Raw genomic sequence first — 19,544 nt, 5'->3', positions numbered from 1 at the left:
TTATATCTTTATTTGCACAATCATGTTATTACCATCCATATCTCCTACAGGACTGTAAGCATCAGAAGAGCAGAAACCAGATCTTTTCCACCATCCATTATATCCCATCTCTAACAAAGTGCCTGATGCCTAACGGGGATTCCATAAATATGTGATGAATGAATGAAATCTAGCTTCTTTTTGTCTGTTTCGCTCATGCTCTGTAGAGAAGCAGAGCTCCAGAAAGAATGGCACTTAAAAAGTCAGGCGGCTGCAGGGGAATTTCTTGCTTGCGTCTTAAAGTGGATGCAGCTAGAACTGAACTCAGAACTCACAGGTGGAGAAGGGTATGAGTGGCAGTAGGCCATCACCTCCCACATGCTAAAAGCTTGACCTCTATTAATCAGTTTATTGTTGCTCAGAGTTCCCCCTATTTTATACTACTTACCACAATTGTAGTTAGACATTTATTTGTCTGCATTGGATTACTGTCTGTCTTTCCTACATGACAGGAAGGGCTATGTACATTTTGATCCCAAACTTGTCAAAACGAGAAGTTGTTTTAAGATAAATATAGAACTAGAAATTGTATTAGATAAGATAAATGAGCTGGGGAATGAGTCCAGTAGGCACATTTATTTGGAGCACAGTTTTTTGTTCACCACTATTTTCAGGTCTAGTTCTTACATTGCCAGATTAATGTAACTGGGTATGACGCTCTGACAGGAGCTTAGAATATGTTTAGAGCATATTGTTTAAGAATAATGCAGAGAAAGGCTGATAACTTATCATTCATTCAGCAAATACTTATTGAGAAATGCAAGATTACAAAAATATGGTACTTGCCTTAAAGAAGCCCTATGTGGGATAACGCAGATCACTTCCCTGTCCCATCCTTCCAGCAAACTTGGCCTTCTTTTGATTCTGCAAATTACAATTCAGTTTAGGTCAAATCTGGATTAATCCAAGAAGCCCATGACGGACAAGGAAGTCTGCACGGGCTTCTGGCCCTCTCTCTGTGCCTGAGACATCAGCATGACTGAGGGTGACCGTCACTGTCCTGGATTCTGCACAGCCTGAGGACCCTCTTTTTCTGTCCCTGTACGGACTGAGTCTCAGCAAAGAGAAGTGACCTCAGCTCTGCACGAGGAATCCCGTGCCAGTGAGGAAAGGAGGACGGAGGGCTGCTGGCTCACCAGCTGGACAGCTTGGTTTCATCCCAGCCCAGCCACACACTCCTTGCATAGCCTCAGGCAAGTGACTTTTCTCCCTCTGGACCTTAATTTCCTATAAGAAAAAGAAAATGACAAAATAGGACAAATGACCTTTCCCATCTTTTTCAGGTGCACCTCTCACTCGCCATCACTGCACGTCTGTAGTTGAAGAACCACGGCAAATGCTAAGATCCACGGTTCTTAATTTAATAACCATCTTGTTTTATTAAACTTAATTTCTTAAGGTTTCCAAAAAAGAGGAAGTTCAGCTCCTTTATCAGGTCTCTGGCTGAAAACAAATGAAAATTACCAGGCTGTAAAGCATTAAATGGCAGTGAAATTCTTCAGGAAAAGGAAAGCTGCACCCTGATTCTGAGGACCCTTTGGGGGCATTCTCTGTGGATGCGCCGCGATCAGAGAGGAGGCAGAGGGGCAGGAGTTTGGCATATCAGGACAGTGACACTTACAAGTGTCTGCTGGAGGCCAGGCTCTGTCCAGTGAGTACAGGTTCTTGTGTACTGCCCTGTTTAATCCTCTCCACAACACAAGGTCATTCACACAGAAAATGAAACGAGTTTTCTTCTACCAGGCCAGCAAAGAGCAGGACACTTAGCATCAGGGTGAAAGTGCTGAGGGAGGAACTGAGAGTGCATTTTTATGAGTCCATGGTTCTGCGACGAAACGCTGGTGTTTATTTTATTCACCAAAGGCTTTCTGGAAGTCTTGGTTCATGGGAATGTCATTAGCTATCCCAAGTCACTGCTGCCTAATCCCTATGTTAACTGTGAAAGATAATGGAGAGGAATCAGGTGGCCCTACAAGGGAGAGAAAGGCCTGAACAAGCAGGTGGACAGGGGTATGTGTTTCGTCTAGATTTATTAGCCCAGGGGGTGGTTCGTGCGGCTGTTAAGTGGGGAGTGATTTGGAAGAGTGAGTTGAGGAAAATTGATTCAAGGATTTTATTCCCAGATAAAGTCACTGTTCCTGTTTGTAGGGGACCCGGACGCTGGACGGTGAGTGAGTGGAGGTGTCGGGTATGATGAAAGGTAGGGCGTGCTCTGGGCAGCACAGGGCAGAGAGAGGGTGCAGGGCTCGCGGCGGGGAGCAGCGGAGGTTGCTTGGGCCGAGGAGGGTGGGAGAGGAGTGCAGGAAGGAGCAAGAGGTCCGGGGCCGGAGGGAAGGGGCGCCGACTCTCCCTTCAGCTCCTCTGCCTGGGTCTCTCGGATTCCTCAAGATCGGCACTTCCCACCTTTGGAGGAAAACAAGTTCAGCCCCACTGTATTCTAAACGCTGATTTTGTTGTAGAATAAAATGGAGTTGCACTTATTTTAATTCCGTCACAGAATCAAAATGACGCTCCCCTAGAAGGATAAACCCAGGGGGGACCTGAAACCTGAGAATCATCCTTGATTCCTTCCCTGACTCCTGACATTTGCAGAAGGACATGTACCAAGCCCCTAACACTCACCAGATTCTGTTCCGCATTAGGGGGAAGCTCCTGGGGGCTCCCCAACCCCCGTTCTAGGGGAGGGAGACAGACAATGAACAAAATAAAAACCAAAGTGACCCAGAACGACAGAAGGTGGAAAGTGCCAAGAAGAACAATCCGGCTGTCAGCGCTGTAAGGATCGCCGGGTGGGGCAGGCGGGTGTAAGGACCGTGGTCATGGACGGCTTCGTGGAGATACATTTGAACCAAGATGGAAGGAGCGGAGGGGGTGAATCACGTCTTCAAACATCCTGGGGAAAATCGTTTCAGGCAGAGGGAGCAGAGGGGCCAAGAGCATGGCTTGTATTTTCAAGGAACCGCCGAGAGGTCAGTGTGTCTGGACCACATGAAGGAGTCGGGGGCAGAGGGGCTGGGGAGGGGGGCCAGGCTCTGCAGCATCTGGGACCTGCGCTCTAAGCAGTGAGAGGAGCCACTGGCGGGTTCCGAGCAGAGAAACGACACAGGAAGTCCTGACACGCCTACTTCCAAAATCTTTCTCGGGCACCTCCTCCTGCCACCACCCTGGTCTGAACCACCACCAGCTTTTGCTGGACCTCTTGCCCGTCCCATACCTGCCTTTCACGTTGTGCTACTCACCCCCCCCCACCTCACCCCCTGCCCCCCATGGTCTTTGAGATGTACATGGGGCTATGGGACACCCCTGCTTACCATGTTTCAGTGACTTCCCCTTGCGCCTTGAGCAAAATCTAAGTTCCTCCTCACCACACGTAGTCAATTTTCTCCCCTTCTTCCCTGCTACCGCCAGAGGAGCCTCCTCTCCGCTCCTCGGATGCCCGACTCTCTCTGCCTTGAGCTCTTGGGCCGACCTGGAGCAGCCCTCCCCCCAGGGCTTCAGAGACGGGTCCCTGAAGTTCTTAGAGCTCATCAAAGGCACCTCTTCCTGAGGGACGCCCACTCCCCCTATCCCTCCTTCACTTTCTGTCAGAGCGCCTAGTCGCCCCTGCACATCACCTGCAAGAATGTGTTTATTTGTGTGCCTGCTTTTTAAGTTATCTGTTCCTCCTGTTGCCCTGGGTGCTCCCTGAGGGAAGGACCCAGCTGGCTCCCCTAAGTCGTGGCTGTGCCCCCAGAGCCTCCCGCGGTGTCGACACATTGCCATGGGCACCAGGGAAAAATGCCTGAATGAGTAAATGAAAGGAAGAGAGAGGATCATAGATTTAGACTCTGAGGTGACATACATGTATATTTCTGTCTTAGTTTTGTTTGGCAGAAAGACAGAAATGAGTGGGATGAAAAGGAGAGAGGGGGCCCCCCCAAAAATGACTCAGGGAGCAGGTCTGATAGAGCCAGAGAAATGACTCAGAGTTAATCAGATGAAGCCACAGGGTCCAAGAGTGACTCAGGAAATGTCCAGGGTCCCCCACCGGATAAGAAACATGAGAGGCACGGGCACAGCACAGCCCTGTCCCCATTTCGCCAGTCGGAACAAGCCTAGAGAGCTGACGGCTGCCAATCAAGGCCCTCACCGCCCTGCCAGAACCACATCGCAGCAGCCTCGGAACGAGCACCCCTCCTGTCCTGCTGAGCACACCAAAACTGGCTTCGCTTCCACGGCTTTGGTCTCTGGTCTCACTGCAGCTGACTCCCTGCGACACCGAGCCGAGTCCTTTCCTTCCCAACAGTTTGGGCTGCGAAAACAGTCTCTGGCTGGCCTAAACAACCAACATTTATTTCTTACCATCTAGAGGCTGGGCAGTCCGAGATCAAGACCCCGGCAGATCTGGTGTCTGCTGGAATCCACTTCCCAGTTTGCAGACAGCCGTCTTCTCGTTGTGCTCACTTGGCCGAGAGAAAAATAATCTCCTTGCGTCTGTTCTTCACAAGGGCACGAATGTCATTCAGGAGGCCTCCGCCCTCATGACCTCAGTCCCTCCCGAACACCCCACCCCATGATTCCATCACACTGTGGGTTAGGGCTTCACGGGTGAATTTAGGGGCATAGGCATTCTGTTCACAACGATACATATATGAGTTGTATTACTAGGATGGAGGAGGTAAGCTTCGTAAGTAACAAAGACCATAAATGTATAAGCTGTTTTAAACACTCTCCCAAAGGTATAATATGAATGCTTGAAGAAGTGACATTATTTTCCTTCCTAAAATGTTATTTTCAGTGTATTCATTTCTCCTTAAATTGTTCTGCATTTATTCCCGTCCCCATGGGAACCTGCAGGGGGACTTTCCCTATTTCCCCAACCCCTTTGGGCTTCAGAATGGACAGTAAGGGAGTCTTCAAGAGCTGCGGCAGCATTTCAATGCTGTTCGTGAGGTAGTTGAAGGCAGCAAATGTTTCCTGGGACTCTGCTTAGTGGGAGAGGCTATGTGCTCTGTGAAAGAAAGAGGTGAACCGGCTCCGTTGTTCGCCAGGAGAAGGGGCCGCTGGCTGGGTCATGTCCGACGCAGTGGGGGAAGCAGGAGAGCCGCTCCGCACAAGCGCTCCGCGATTAAAGAGAGACGTCTAAACTCTCTGGAGAGACAATACCTCAGTTGTCCTGTCGTTGGCCGGCAAGGGGGGAGGAAGGAAAAGTCCAGAAGGAATCTCTCATCAAGTGTCATTTTCCCATTTCAATTCAAAAGCATCATGAAGCATTGGAACACACAAGGAAATAAAGAAGAAAAGAAGGAAACCTCAGAAAAGTAAAAAATACAGTCTGCCCAGTGCTAATGTTCCTGTACAAAGGGTGGATGGAGATCTAGGTAAAGAAAACTGTGAACGAGGGGAGAAAAGGAAATCTCTCAACATTTGTCATCTTAGTTTTCCCAGATAAAAGGGGTTGAAGCGTCACCTCTGTGGCACTTCAGAGATCTCACCCGAGAGGCTCCCAGGAGCGCGGGGGGTCAGGAGAGGTGCTGGCATCCAGGTGAGGCCTGGCCACGTGCCTGGGGCGCTGCACGGGTAGGAAAGCTGATGACACCGAAGCCCGCGTGGTGGGTCTAGGACTGGGGCTTCATCAACAGGTTTCCAGCTATCTGGAGCCCTTTAAAAATAAACCAAATCCTTTGAAAATATGTCTCGACTACGTGAAAGGGAAACGTAACTCCCAGGGACCTGCAAACTCCCTTTTCTCCTGCCTTTTCCCACCGCATTTCGCACTGCAGGTGCTCCTTGCCGTTTCTCTCCCCCGAGATCCTCGGGTCCTCTTTGTTGTCCTCGCCTTCTTCATTTCCTCTTGATCCTGCACCCTGTAATCCCAAGAATGATAGGAAGAACCTCTCTTCCAGGGTGGGGGAGAACCCTTAAAAACTAATTATTTCCATCTGGTCACATGCTCATGAATAGAATCTATAGAACTCAATTCTATCAGAGACATAGAATCCTAAGACGTGAGAAGCAGAAGGAAATACAGGTCCTCAGTACAATGCGCTCACTTTACAGACGAGAAGTCTTGGGCATGTAGAGGGGAGGCCAGAGCTCCTCCCCAGGGCCTGGAGCCTGTAAGGGAAGTGGTGTGTTCATCCTGTAACAACAGCTAGACTCCCTTGAATGAGTCTCAGAACTTAATTTCCTTCTATTAAATTCCTGTCCCCAGAAGATTCTGTCGTGTCACAGTGGGATCACAGTGCTACCTTAAAGATTCTCCTCATAAAGACAGAATACATTTTTTTCCCTTCTATTTTTATGTTGGAATATGGTAATACGTTTTTAAAAACCTTCCTTATTGGCATTTTTATTGATTCTTTCCCCAACAACCCAAAATAATTAAATGCATAATAAGGAGCTAAATGTATAGAATCATCCAAATGCTTATTCTTGCTATACTCTGCCAAATTAAAAAACTTTCCTTTAGCAAAGTGAAATCTGCAGGCAGAAGAGTTGAGAACAAATGGTAGTCACAAGATGCCTACACGGCAACCTAGACGTTTGCATGCATCGATCCACTCGGGCCTTACCACACTCCTGCCAGGGAGGTGCCTCATGATCCCGTCCCACTGGTTTGGAGAGGCGAGGCACTGAGTCAGAAGGCAGGACCAACACCCAAGCCCAGGTATGGGACAATTAATGTCTGAGCTCTCTGTCTCTCCATTTTGCTCATCAGAAGACAAAATACATTGATTTGAGGGTGTGGTCAGTTTACATCTCATTCTGTTGGACACGATGAGATGGAGCAGTTGCCCCTGGACATCGAGCCTTGAGGGGGGCTTGATATCAGGGGACTCTTTCCTCTGGGCTCCAAGAAGCCTCATCAGGCAGTGTGGACGGGGTAGGTCGGTCGCAGTGCCTCCAGTGACAGTTCCAACATCTTAATTCCTGCCAGGCAGTTTTGATCATTCCTCCTGTTTCTCCAGTACCTGCTCAGCATCCTTCTGGATTCTCAATGAGCAGCTAAGTCACTGCTCCCTCAGCAGCTCATAGGGTGTCTAGAGTCGTCCACACACGCGCACACACACCACAATTTGACTTTTGCTTCACTATTCACTGTCGGCGTCTTTCTGGTTCAAGTACTAACATAAAACTGTCTTCACATTCTTTTAATGATTATTACAATTTGTCTTGTCCATTAACTTTTAATTATTGTTACAGATAAATAGGACTACAGTCACTAGTAAATAACTGGACTCTAATCAGGAACACAGGCATAATGTGATTTCTCTTGCTCTCTCGTAAGCCTATGGAGGAATCCGAATAGTGGTAGCAACCTTTCATTCAGGTTCATGTGTTTTCCTGGAACTCCTTTGCAGACATGAAGCCTTAACCCAGCGATGGCCCACCAGGAAGGATTTCAGGCTTGGTCGTGGCCATCTATGCTCACGGCACAGCGCCCATAGCTCCTTCATCTGCATTTCTACCCCGATCTTTCACCCAAGGCTTCAGTGCTGAACTTCAGAGTGCTTTGGGGGCATTGATTGCTTTAGCAAATGTAGAACTCAGCTCCTTGTTCTAGAACTGTGTTCATTAGATGGTGGACAGCCACACGTAGCTATTAGGCATGTGGGATGCAGCTCGTCCAAACTGAGACGTACTGTAAGTGTAACACACACTCGACTTCAAGATTGAGTACAAGAAAAAGAGGGCAAAATATCTCATTAATGACTTTTATATTAATTACATGCTGAAATGATAACATTTCATATGTATACAATCAAATAACAGATATTACTAGAAAGAATTTCACCTGTTTCTTATTACTTTTTAAAATACGTGTGTGTCCTGTACATTTATTCTGGCTAGTCTGCACTAACATAAAAACTGGAGAGAACTGTCTAATCCCATCCCTCATGTTATGAGTGGCGAGTGATAATAACAACGCATGACTGAGTACGCTGTGCACGCCTGTAATGCGTGTCAGCACTTACATGCATTGTTCAATCTTTCCTGCAGTCCTCTGAGGGAGCACCATGTACAACCACTTTTGAGATCTCTACGGGAGGGAAGTGACCTGTCCGGTGTCACACAGCCTATAACTTGGATGCCCTGCATGACTTCAGTTCTACAAGACAGTTGCTGTGTGCAGTCTCCGTGGTTCTCCCACCGAATCCACCTTTCTCTGATGTCCACTGTGCTGTGCGGTTATGCTTCCACTATTTTGGCTCCCAATGTTGATCTCATTTTCTCTTTGAAAAGAACATATGCCCAGTTTAGAGGAAAAGGTCATTCCCTTGGAGTAGGGACCTCTACAATTACTGCAGAATCTATTTTCTTAACTATCCGAGCAAAGAAAAATCGCAGAATGTGAGACTTTAATGAAGAGAGTTTCTGTTCTGCCTAAAACTGCATTCTGTCATGGCAACTCATGTGCACCCGTGCATCCACATGTGCACATTCACACTCATGGCACATCTCTCTCCCTGGACTCAAGATATGCACAGGGCAGTCGCATCCTTAGACTTGGTCTCCAAAGTTAGTTGAAGGGTGAAAATAACATACGGGCAAAAATTATAGTGTCAATAAATGTCCTCATAAAGGACAACACTGGAAACCAGCATGCCATCTCAGAATAAACTCAGCTCAGTCGATTTCTTCTCCAGCTTAGAATGGATTGTGGCTGCGTTGCTTGAGTATCAGAAGATGGTGCTTATTTATATTGAGGGGACATGTGCTATTACAATGCATCATTTTAGACCCTAAGTGATGACGTGCTCAGCACAATGAGATGTTCATTTCAGGAGAAGTACACCACAGCTGAGAGCAAATGAGGGGATGAAATTCATTCCTCCCTTCCCATGCTAATTCTAGGACATACAGTCATAGAGTGGAAGGAAGGCAGAATTGCCCTGTGTATTTCAATTAGTGTTTTTCTCTATGTATTTACAAGCATATAAAATTGAATTTGTGCAAGTTAAACCAAGATGCACGTTACCTCCCAGCTCCAGGTAAATAATATTGGCTTCTTATGGGCCTATCATGCATGAAGGTACTCAAGCAGGGAATATTCATGAGAGCAGGGTGGAAAGTATTTATTTTTGGTGGGCCTGAAGAATTCATGAGTTTGGGCGCTCTTCTGTGAATAGTGTGAATGGAGTGACCAAGTGTCCTCTGTGATTCAGAGGAGTCAGAGATGAATTAGGACACCATTTCTTTCCTTAAGCTACTCAGAAATTTTGAAGGTTTTGCTCATTAAAAAAAGAATTACCCAGGATCACTATGGGGACTGTCCCTAAGGGTCAGATGAATAGTTTACATTTTATCATATTGTCATTATTTAAAAAAAAAAAAAGAAAGAGGAAGCAGAGGCTAGGAGGAAAAGAGATGTTGGGAAACTTTTAGTACTAGGTGGATCCTACACAAAGACAGTGTGGCAGAATGGAGAATGTCTGGGCTTTGGAGAAGGCACCACACAGGTATTGTGAGAACTGAAATGAGAAAGGTGGGAAACCAGAAAGTCAAACTGTGTTGTTTTGCCTTCTAAACCATTTGGGTTTTAAACTGCATGAGACAGAAGCAGACAAGACAACTAAATCTCTTAATGAACTATATTAATCTTATAATGGAATCTGCTCTTTTGGTAACTTTGCTGTGTAACTTTCCAAAAGTCTAATAAAATTCATCTTGACCAGTCATCTCATTTATTAGACTATGAAATGAGGCTTAGGGAAGGGCCATCAAATTTCCAGTTTATTTGCCAGATAAATGTCTACCTTTTTTTTTTTGCGCTTCATTTTCCAGGAAGAGCATGATATTTTGCTTTGTTTTAAAAAGCTAATCGGCTAACCCATTTCAAAGGCTCCTCGTTGACTTTGTATTCTTAATCTGGAGTTTATTGTATTACTGGTGCCCACATGAAAGAACATCTACATCAACTTTGTACCTTCTTCTGTTTTCTCTCCTCAAGGTTTTATGACCCAGGCTGCCTTCTGATCAGAAAGATACTGGAAGCTGTAAACCACACAAAGCCAGGCTTTGTCACCACCCGAGTGTGCAGAAGGACACTAGCCCTGAACGTGTGCCACCTCATGCCCCTATTACATGCTCTTGCATTTTTCGCACTCTGCTTTCTGGGGTCCATCCCTGGATGGAGGACAGAAAAGCCAGACGAAAGCCCGGCTGCCCGGGGCTCGCTGCCCATACACAGAGCTGAGCTGCTGCGCTCCTGCAGGCGTGCGTGTTTGGAGTATGTGGATTGCACTCTCTGCTTTAGCAGGTATGTCCCAGGCACGTGTGCTGCCCTGAGCCCTGGCGGTGTGGCCCTGGGCGCACCTGCGAGGCCTGGGAGCAGAGCTGCTTCACCTCCCGTCGCCCGTAGCCCAAGTGTGGTCACATCCCCTCTCTAGTTTCCCTCCACACAGCTGACGCTGGCTGGTGTCCCCAGATAGCTATGTTATCAATGCCCAGGACTTTTTTCGATTAAAAAAATATTTTAAAAACATTTGAAAGAAAGTATATTGCATTTTTCTGATTATCAAAGAAGACATAGTGTAGAAGAATTTGACAAATACTGAAAAGTGCAAGTAAAAAAAACAAGTTTGAACTATGGCTCTGCCATTTAGAGCTAACCATTGTTAATTTTTGTGAGATTCCTCATAGATTTCTAATCCTGTCCACAGGGCTTCTACAGTTGGAATGCTATTAAATATGCTATTAGGCATTCTGCCTTTTTCTCTTAATAATATTTTGTGAATATTTTCTCATTTAGTAGTCTATGAGACCATTTGTGTGTGTGTGTGTATGTGTGTGCGTGTATACACAATGCTCTCTAGCGGTTTCTTCCACATTTTAAACTTCCCTTGGAGAACTATCTGGGATTCCTGTAAAACATCAATCCCCCTCTCTAGAGCTCCCTCGAATCATCTGTTCTGATGTTTCACTCCTTACTCTATGGCTTCTTCGTGCTTAACTGCATTGTCTTCATATTTTATTTTTTATATCAAAGTTAAAAAAATAATAAAATAATGCAATGCTTATAGGAAAAGCAGTCATCATCTGTCATTTTACCTCCCAAGAATTAGCTGTCTCCAGAAAAGAGAATTTTTTGTTTTATTTCATCTACCAGGACTGTTTAGTTTTGTAAATTATAGAAATACAAGCTGTATTGGTTAGGAATAGGCTTATCGAATATAATGAAAAATACAAATTAGTAGTAGCTTAAACACTTTAACATTTGTTTTCTCAGGTAAAAGAAGCCTGAAGATACCCAGTCTTGGCTGTGTAAGCCCCGCATTCATCAGGGGCTCAGGAGCTGCTATTTTCCTGCCTCCCTGTGGCTTCCGTTTCTGAGGTTTCGAAATGCAGCTGCTGTTGCTCCTCAGTCCAGCAGGAAGGAGCCGGGAGCCAGAGGAAGACGGCGCTCTAGCCATATCCAGAATCCTGAGAGAGTCTTCCTGGAGGTTCCATAAAGCACATCTGTTTAAATTTCATTGTCCAGAACTCAGCCATGTGATGGGAGGCTGGGATTATAGTCATTTATTTGGGATCAATGCTCCTCTGAATAAAACTGGGCTTTACTATCCATGGAAGTAGATGAAGAATACTGGGTAGACAATCAGAAAATGTATTGCTTTATATAACTGAATATTTCAAGGGTTATCAATGGCTTCAGGTAGAGTTTGCTCAAGCTAATGACATCATTCAGACTTTTGTCCTGCTTCTCAGAGATTCTCCGGCTCATTCTTGTGCGTTGTTTCTAACCACAGACGGGGTTTCCCTAGGATGACGGAGGCAGCCTCAGCATTCCATGATGTTGTGTCCTTAGACATCACCAAAGAGAGAGAGATTCTTTCTGAGATCTCTCACAGCACAGAAAAAATATCTTCTTCCCGGACCCCTAGCAAAGTACGTATCATTGGCCCAAATTGGGCCAATTTGGATCAGTCATTATGACCAGATAGATAGTTTAGGCAAATCAAGTTCATCCCTAGGACTGGCCATGGGTTTCGCATCCCTAAAATAATGACTGGCTGAATGGAAAGATGTGATTACTGTGCATGAAAATGGGTGCATATAGAAAAACCATCACTCACTACAGGTTTTCCCAAAATTACCTCCCTCTTTCTATGTAACATGCTTATGTAGCTACTTCTTCACTGTTGTCTCTTACTGACCTTCCGATATCATATTTTTAGTGCCTTCTGTGGTCACCTCTGCAACTTTAGAGAGCAAAATTAAACCTTCACTGATGATCGAGCGACCTCAGGGATGGACTTCTCTTAACTCCTATGTCGCATGATGAGGACATTAAACTTCCTCTGACCGTTCACCACACCTTCCCATGTGTACCTACCAAACTTGGTCAGTTGCACCTTTATTCATATAATGTTGAGATCAAGAAATACACATTCTGACTATCCCAGTTAAGTCTTAGGTATCCATAGATTGGTCCTAGAAGTTCGAAACAGAAAACAACCTTTAAACCATTAGGAAATTATAAATATTGTCCTTGAAGACCCAAATGACATGCTACGTTACCCTTCCTTTCCAGATGGTCAAACAAACAAGTCTGTGCCACTCAAGTTTCTAAACAACAAACACCTTTACAATTTTGGTATGTTTTCTAAAATCTTACTTAAACTGATTCACTTATTTATTTATTTTTCCATAGAGATAACTTCTCCATGGTTAAACAGGCCACCTTGGACTAAATACTTCTAAAAGGAGTGGCATGGATACCTTACATTCAGACTGAGATTTTCAAATCTCTGCATCAGAGGATCCACGAGTTGGGGGAGTAACAGAGGTGATATTGAACCTTGCACCTGGGGCTGGGGTTCCTGCCTCAGCGTTCCTGGCAGACGGCACCCAGCCTGGGCTTTGGTACCTACAGTGCTAGATGGCTCCAGATGTTGAGCCAGTCCTGCACCAAGCTGAATCGTTTCTCTGTAATATCCTGGCCCCTGTTCTGCTTTCTCATGTGTCAAAAATCCAGCCTGATTATATTGTTTTCCTCTGCATAATAGCTCTCAAAATAGTAGGAGAGAGTTAAGTGCCCCATACATGTAATATCGTCAACCATTAATGTTTTTACATGGTTGGGGTTACTGCTATGATGTTTATTTCATGGTTGTTTACAACAAGGGCTTTGAACAAAAAAAACATCTTAGCTCCGGCCCTTTTTAGCCACGTCATGTCATCTCAAAACTAAGTTCCTGCACCTTTCTTAGCACAGTGACTAGCAAATACTAGGCACTCAATAAATGCTATGTAATAATAAAACAATGCCAACAACAATGATAATGCCATGAGCTCCATTTGCCCTTTCTGTGGGCCTTGGTAACTTTTGCACTGTGTCAAAATTATGGCCAGCCCCGTCCCCTTGAGCTGGCTCTGGATGCTTTGAGAAGAGGAATCCGCCTTATTTAGTACGGTACCACAGCTGAGCGCAGGGCCTGCTACATAGAAAACTAGCTGAACATCTGTGGGACGGATATTTGCCAACCTCTTGCTGTCCAGGTTGTTCTAGTTAAACAGGGAATCATAGTTCCACCCAGCACTGCCCATCCTATTATAAGTGCCCCTTATTATCTGTAGGAGACCCCAAAGTGACCCCACCTAGGTACCTGCATCCAGAGATGTCAGCTGCGCTCACCCATTCCTCTCTGCTCTGGCCATCTCCATTGCCTGCAGTGCTGGTTGGTGATGGCTCGCAGTGGCCACTGCCCCTCGGGAGACCACCAGTGCCTGTGCCCCGGAGGCTGGCTCTGCACGCCTGCCTCTCCAGGTGCAAGGACATGGACCCTCCCTGGGTCAGAGTCCGGCTTTATTAGTTGGGTCCTGAGCACAGAGTCTGGACTCATGCCCAGCACCTCACCGATCCCTCGTCAAGGCTCCTGACCTCTTCTCCCAAACCAGTGTGAGGGATTTGATAGGGCAAGAAGCCATTCATTCTGTATCTGCCCACTTTTCTCTTCTTCCCACTGCAGCTTCTGCCCTCATTAGAGCTTCATCTCCTAGTCACAGGAAAAAGCTTTATGAAAAGGACAAACTGACAGAGGGCAGGGGGGGACGGGCAGTGTGGGAGAAAGTGATTTGTTTATATTAGCTGAAGCCAGTCAACAATGTCCCATGAAATTTAATACTGAAAATGTCTCCACTAACACCCAATATCCTGAATATGGTGGTTATACAAGTCTATAAATTATTAAAACTCACAGAACTGCACACTACAAAATTGAATTTTGCCACATACAAATTTAGAAATGCATCATAAAATTTCAGTTGTGCCACAGTTTTGCCTGGCAGGTGACAGTCGTGATGTCTGTCTCATTGATTTGGCTCTTCTTGGAAGACTTTATTTTTTAGTTTTCCTTCCCGAAAGACTAAATATTGATTTGTGTGATTTTTATCGATAATAAAACATGAATTAGTTAATGGCCTTTTCAAACATAAGTAGATTAAACACAACAATACCAGGAAGACTAGAGGACAAAGAACAGCTGAGGACAAAAAAGGCCCAGGAGTCTCTTATCTGGCAGCGATAACTCTGCTCCGCCACCTTTTATCAGCCTCTGTTCTCTGCTGCGGGAGGCAGTTGGCTTTCCAGTGTTCAAACAGCAGGTTCATGCAGACTTTGCGACACAGCAATTTACTAAGAACGGCCCGTCGTGGGCTTACATGGCCTCGTGCTCTCGCTGCATCCTGTTAATTCCTTTGGAATGAACCGACTGCTGGGCAGCCTGTCCCAGGAGAGGCTGTCTGAAGCTTCTGTCCCCCTCCCTGGGTCCTCATCCACTTATCAACGGCAGACATGACGTCACTGTGTCCGAACCACCTGGTCCTTTGCACAGCTCCTCCTGGACGCGGGCCTGTGTCTCCTGAAGCCACATCCTGTCATGGAAGTGAGCGAGCACCCTTTCATCCACACGGATGTGGATTCCTGTGGCCTCTGAAGGCCCTTGGTTCCTGGGCAATTCTGACCCTCTGGAAAGCACAGCAACTCTGAGTGCAAATCCAACTGGCTCATATTTCCATCCATTTAACTCTCACCAAGGGAGTGTCCACTCCAAGCCAAGCTCTTTGTGAAGCAAGAATCTCTAAACTCTAGCAGCTTCTGTTTTACTGGGGAGGCAGAGGATAGGCAAGTAAAAAAATAGTACATCAATGAATTTGTTGCAGGGTGAAATAAGGGCTATACGTGGCATAAACAGAATTCAAAGACAAATACTGCCCAGATTTTGGTACAGGGGACAGGTGGTCAAGGGGAAACCTCTCTGTAAAAGGTTGTACCCCAGGAGAAGCCTCCAGTCCTACAAAACAGTGAATGTAAAAGCCCGGAGGCCGGGACGTGTGTCCTGGTCAAAAGCCCAGCACGGCTGAAGCTGGGCAGGTCAGGAGAGTGTTGTGAGGGCAGGAGGAGGGGAGGCAGAGTGCAGCCCAAGGGCTCCCCGGAGGCCAAGCTGAGGAGCCTGAGCGACAGGACTGGCTCATCAGGTCTGATTTGGGTTTGGAGGAGCAGGAACTGATCATACATTCCAGGACACGGAGCAAAATAAGAATAAACATGGCCCTGTAGGAGACTTGACTCTTAACAGCAAATTAGAGGGGTTTCTACTTTCACACTTCATTTAGAGGAGGTCTTGTTACAAGTTGTTTTCTGAAGTAGAAAGACTGTCTGAAAGGTAAACTGAGGACCCCTGTCAACGGCCTATGTGCCCATGGGTGCCACAGCATCTTGTTCTAGGGTCTTGTTGATTCCGTGGACCTCACTGAAATGCATCCAGACACCCTGGCTTCGTTGGAGGAAAGGTGTGCGCAGTTCTGTTTCTCTTCCTTTGCAGCCACATTAAAATCCTTAGTCTCACTGTTTAAATTTTTAGCAGCTCTTAAGTAGATGGAAGTTATGCAGCTTCAAGTTTGTGAGTTCAGGCAAGCATTGATTTATTTCAGCAATTTGGATTTGGAATTTAATTGCCATCTTCTTTGTTCCTTCCTCTTTGTTCTCTAAGTCCACTCTCTCTCTCTCTCTCTCTCTTTCTCTCTCTCTTACACACACACACACACACACACACAACGTTCCATTCTCTAGCTAAGGCACCTGAAGCAAAGTAAGCCTAAACCAAGCCCTGAGACTTTTAAGATAACCCCCCTGTGTTCTGCTGATAAGGTGCTCCAGCCACGGAAGGCTGCCGTGCAGTTCAGTGAAAAGGGACATTTGTACCCGTCAAAGTGTGGAGAGCCAGAAGAGAAAAATAGTGTTTGTTTCTGCAGACGAGAAGAAATTAGGAATAGAAAACCTTAACCCACTTCAAGTTTATAAACGTAATAATGAAATCAAAGACTTCTTAATCTCCTCTGAGTCGTGTTTCTGGCCTTGTAGATCTGCTGAGCTATTTGTACCAGAAGGTTCCTGGCAGAGAAACTGGGCCTAGAAGCCAGAACAGCCCAATGCCTAACACATGGAAGGGGTTCCAGTGGCCATCTATTCACTTCCATGCTGCACCTTCCATTTTACCTTCCCAACCTCACCCCACATTTACTGGGGATATAGCACTCCCCTGTCAGGCACTGTCTTGGTGGAGGGACCAGATCGGTTCCCTCCTTACTCTTCGATTCAGAATGGAGGAAGGAGGTGATACAAAGATAACCTTGACTTTGGTGTGTTCTCCAGCGACTCTGAACTTGGGTGAGTGACCCACGGGTGCAGAACTGGTGGAGGCCAGTCACTGTGTCAGGAGGGGTGGTGTGCTGTCCTGATGGGGGTTCTCTGCCCTTCCTGCTTCTCTTCTCTGAGCTCTCCTGGTACCTGCTTCTCCCAGCCTGGCTCCTAGCATCTCAGGGATTCTGTGGGCCCTTAAATAGCATTCTCTTAAGTTCTCTTTTCTTTAAGTTGGCTGGAGTCCTTTTCTGTGTTTGTCATCAAAGGCCTTAATTGAGGTGATACAACCAAGGTTCCTTGAGTGAATTAATTACCAGAATGCACATAGGCCCAGATTATATCTCAAGCTTTCTGTGACTTTTTCCTTTTTTTGTCATAATCAGAGAATTGAATCTCTTTAGTAGATGGGTTTTCTTGGACTTTGGAAAAATATTGGTTTTATACAACTTCCTTTTGGAGGTAAGACTACTTTTGAAAAATAATTGGACCTACTTTTTAAATACATGCTCATCATGTGGTAGTTCGAAAACACAGATAAACAAAAAAAAAGAATATAAACATGTTCATAAACATCTTCCTATGTAATAAACATCAATTGACAAAATAATATTTAACACCTGAATGGTACCTTATGGTAGAGATAACATAGTTGGCTAACCCCACACGGCCAGACACGGGCTATTTCCAATTATTCACTCTGACAAAAGATCCTGTAGTGGACATTCTCTTAGGTTGACCTTTGTGTATGTAGGCTTATTATCGTTAGGATGCATTTTTAGGAAGTAAAATTATTGGGCCATGTTTACATGTTTATAATGATTTTACTTACAGTAGTAGCTTTTTAAAACAGAGCTGATAAAAAAAAGAATAACCTTTTAATGTGGGGCTCTTCCACAAAAGCAAAAGAAAACCAACCAAATATAAAAGAAAAGTTTGTTTCAAGCTCTGCATTAAAGCAGCCTCATTAAAAACCACATCGCATTAACTGGGGTGTTTCAATTGACCAGCCTAACTAAATAGAGACAGATGGTGCAAAAAATATTTATTAAAAGCCCCGCCTGCTCAACACAACCAGACATTGCACTTGCTTTCTTTATCCATTCATTCATTCCGAAAAATAAAACAAAACCCAGTTCCTGAGTCCCTGCTGTGTGCCTGGCACAGTTCTAGGGGCCAGGACATAAAAAAGGAGGTAAGATCTGGTCTCCACTTTGGAGGCACTCACCATCCAGTGGGCCATGCGCACCCACAAGCCCCTTGCAAGCAGCACAGAGACCACGCTGCTCAGCAGACGATGTTGTGGGAGCAGAGCCAGCGGCCGTTCCAGCCTGTGCATTGAGCGTCCTCTCCTCTCTCGCTCCTTTTCTCCCATTAGATAGCACCGTTTGAGATGGGATACACCAAGAAACGCAAAGTTGTAGAGAACTGAAGACGGGAGAGATTAGGAACAGCCCCATGGAATCCATGAGCGCTGAAGAGAGGGGTCTGGGTGCTGGTACCCCAGGGGCCATCTGAGCACTGCTAAAGGCAAGAGAGGGGAAGAAGGTGTTTAGGGAACAGACTGCTCGAAACACAAGGTTTGGGTATAGCAAGATGGCTAAAAGTGGGGGCTACCCTGGATTGCTGTTCACGACAAGATAAGGCATTTGTGTAAGGCATTTTATTTACGGAGGTAAATAAAAGAGAGGCACTTTATTAGTTACCTATTGTTGCAACAAATTACTTAGTGGCTTAAACAGCACAAATTTATTCTCATATAGCTCTCTAGATCAGAAATCTGATATGAGTGTTGTGCTAAAACCAAGGTGTCTGCAGGGCTGCCTGCCTTCCTGGAGACTTTAGGGGACAGTGGGTTTTCCTGCTTCCCCAGCTTCTCCAGGCCGTCTGCACTCGTTGGCGTGGGACGGCTTCTTCCATCTCCAAGGTCAGCAATGGCAGGTCAGCTCCTCCTGACGCTGCGCCGCTCTGCCCTCTTCCCATACCTTTCTCTTCAACTTTTAAGGACCCTTCCAAGGGCCCACCTGTACAATCCAGGATAATCGCCCATCTCAAGGTCTTTAACTTAACCATATCTGCAAAGGTCCTTTGGCCACATAAGGGAATATATCTTCAGGTTCTTGGGATTGGAACATGGTCATCTTTGGGGAGCTGTTTGCTGCCTTCCATGGGCACCAGGGCTGTAGAGCAAGGGCTGCAGCTCTGCCTGGGGAAGGGCATGCTGACATCAGGGGGGAAGATGGGCTGGAGGGCAGAGACCAGCTAGAAGACCCTTTTGGTAATTCCAGAAAAGACAAGATCTAGTCCAGTGGGAACAGGAAGGAGAGGACAAATACCTGCAATGAAGTGGGGACAGACTCCCCAGGAACTGGCCAGTGGCTGAGTGGAGAGTGGGGAGAAGGGGAACGGTGGTGGGGTTTGTCCACGATGATTATCTTGTGCTTCCCTGAGTGTGAGGATAGTGGTGTCATTTGTTAATGGATGTGATTTAGGGATTTGGTTTAGGGAAGTGATTTAGCGGCAAATTTTAAGTATGGATCTTATCATTAGAGGAATAACAGCTTTTCCACTTCTACGTTGTGAATGGGGGATACATGCTGAATAAAAATTGGAGACGTATACAGGCCAGGGAGAGAAGTAGTGAGTGAGAAAGGCTGAGAGTGGGAGGCAGGCAGACAGGACCTGGCAAAAGACGCGGGAAATGGGAGAAAGGAGTGTCAGCAGACAGACGGAGAGAGGGCCCAGCCCCGGGTTTCTGGCCTGAATAGGCTGGTCGAGTTTAATTTCCATTTCACTTGGGTACTATTCATGATTGTAAGGTAATCATTTTTGAGACTGTCTTGGAAAATGTATCTGCTTTCAGAGGTTAATTACTGTCACA

At 45.9% G+C, this 19,544-nt stretch overlaps 1 long non-coding RNA gene across 1 annotated transcript; it reads left to right on the top strand.

The window, feature by feature from the left end:
• Positions 1-10,010: 10,010 nt before the first annotated feature.
• On the top strand, positions 10,011-13,595 carry LOC118972018 (uncharacterized). Its single transcript, XR_005060798.2, has 3 exons — positions 10,011-10,282; positions 11,252-11,910; positions 12,677-13,595. It is a non-coding gene; the product is annotated as an uncharacterized lncRNA (long non-coding RNA).
• Positions 13,596-19,544: the final 5,949 nt, after the last annotated feature.

Source organism: Manis javanica, chromosome 14 (assembly GCF_040802235.1).
Source record: "Manis javanica isolate MJ-LG chromosome 14, MJ_LKY, whole genome shotgun sequence".
In the NCBI taxonomy this organism is placed as follows: domain Eukaryota; kingdom Metazoa; phylum Chordata; class Mammalia; order Pholidota; family Manidae; genus Manis; species Manis javanica.
Note: the sequence above shows the minus strand (reverse complement) of the source record. Positions and strands in the feature narration are given on the sequence as shown.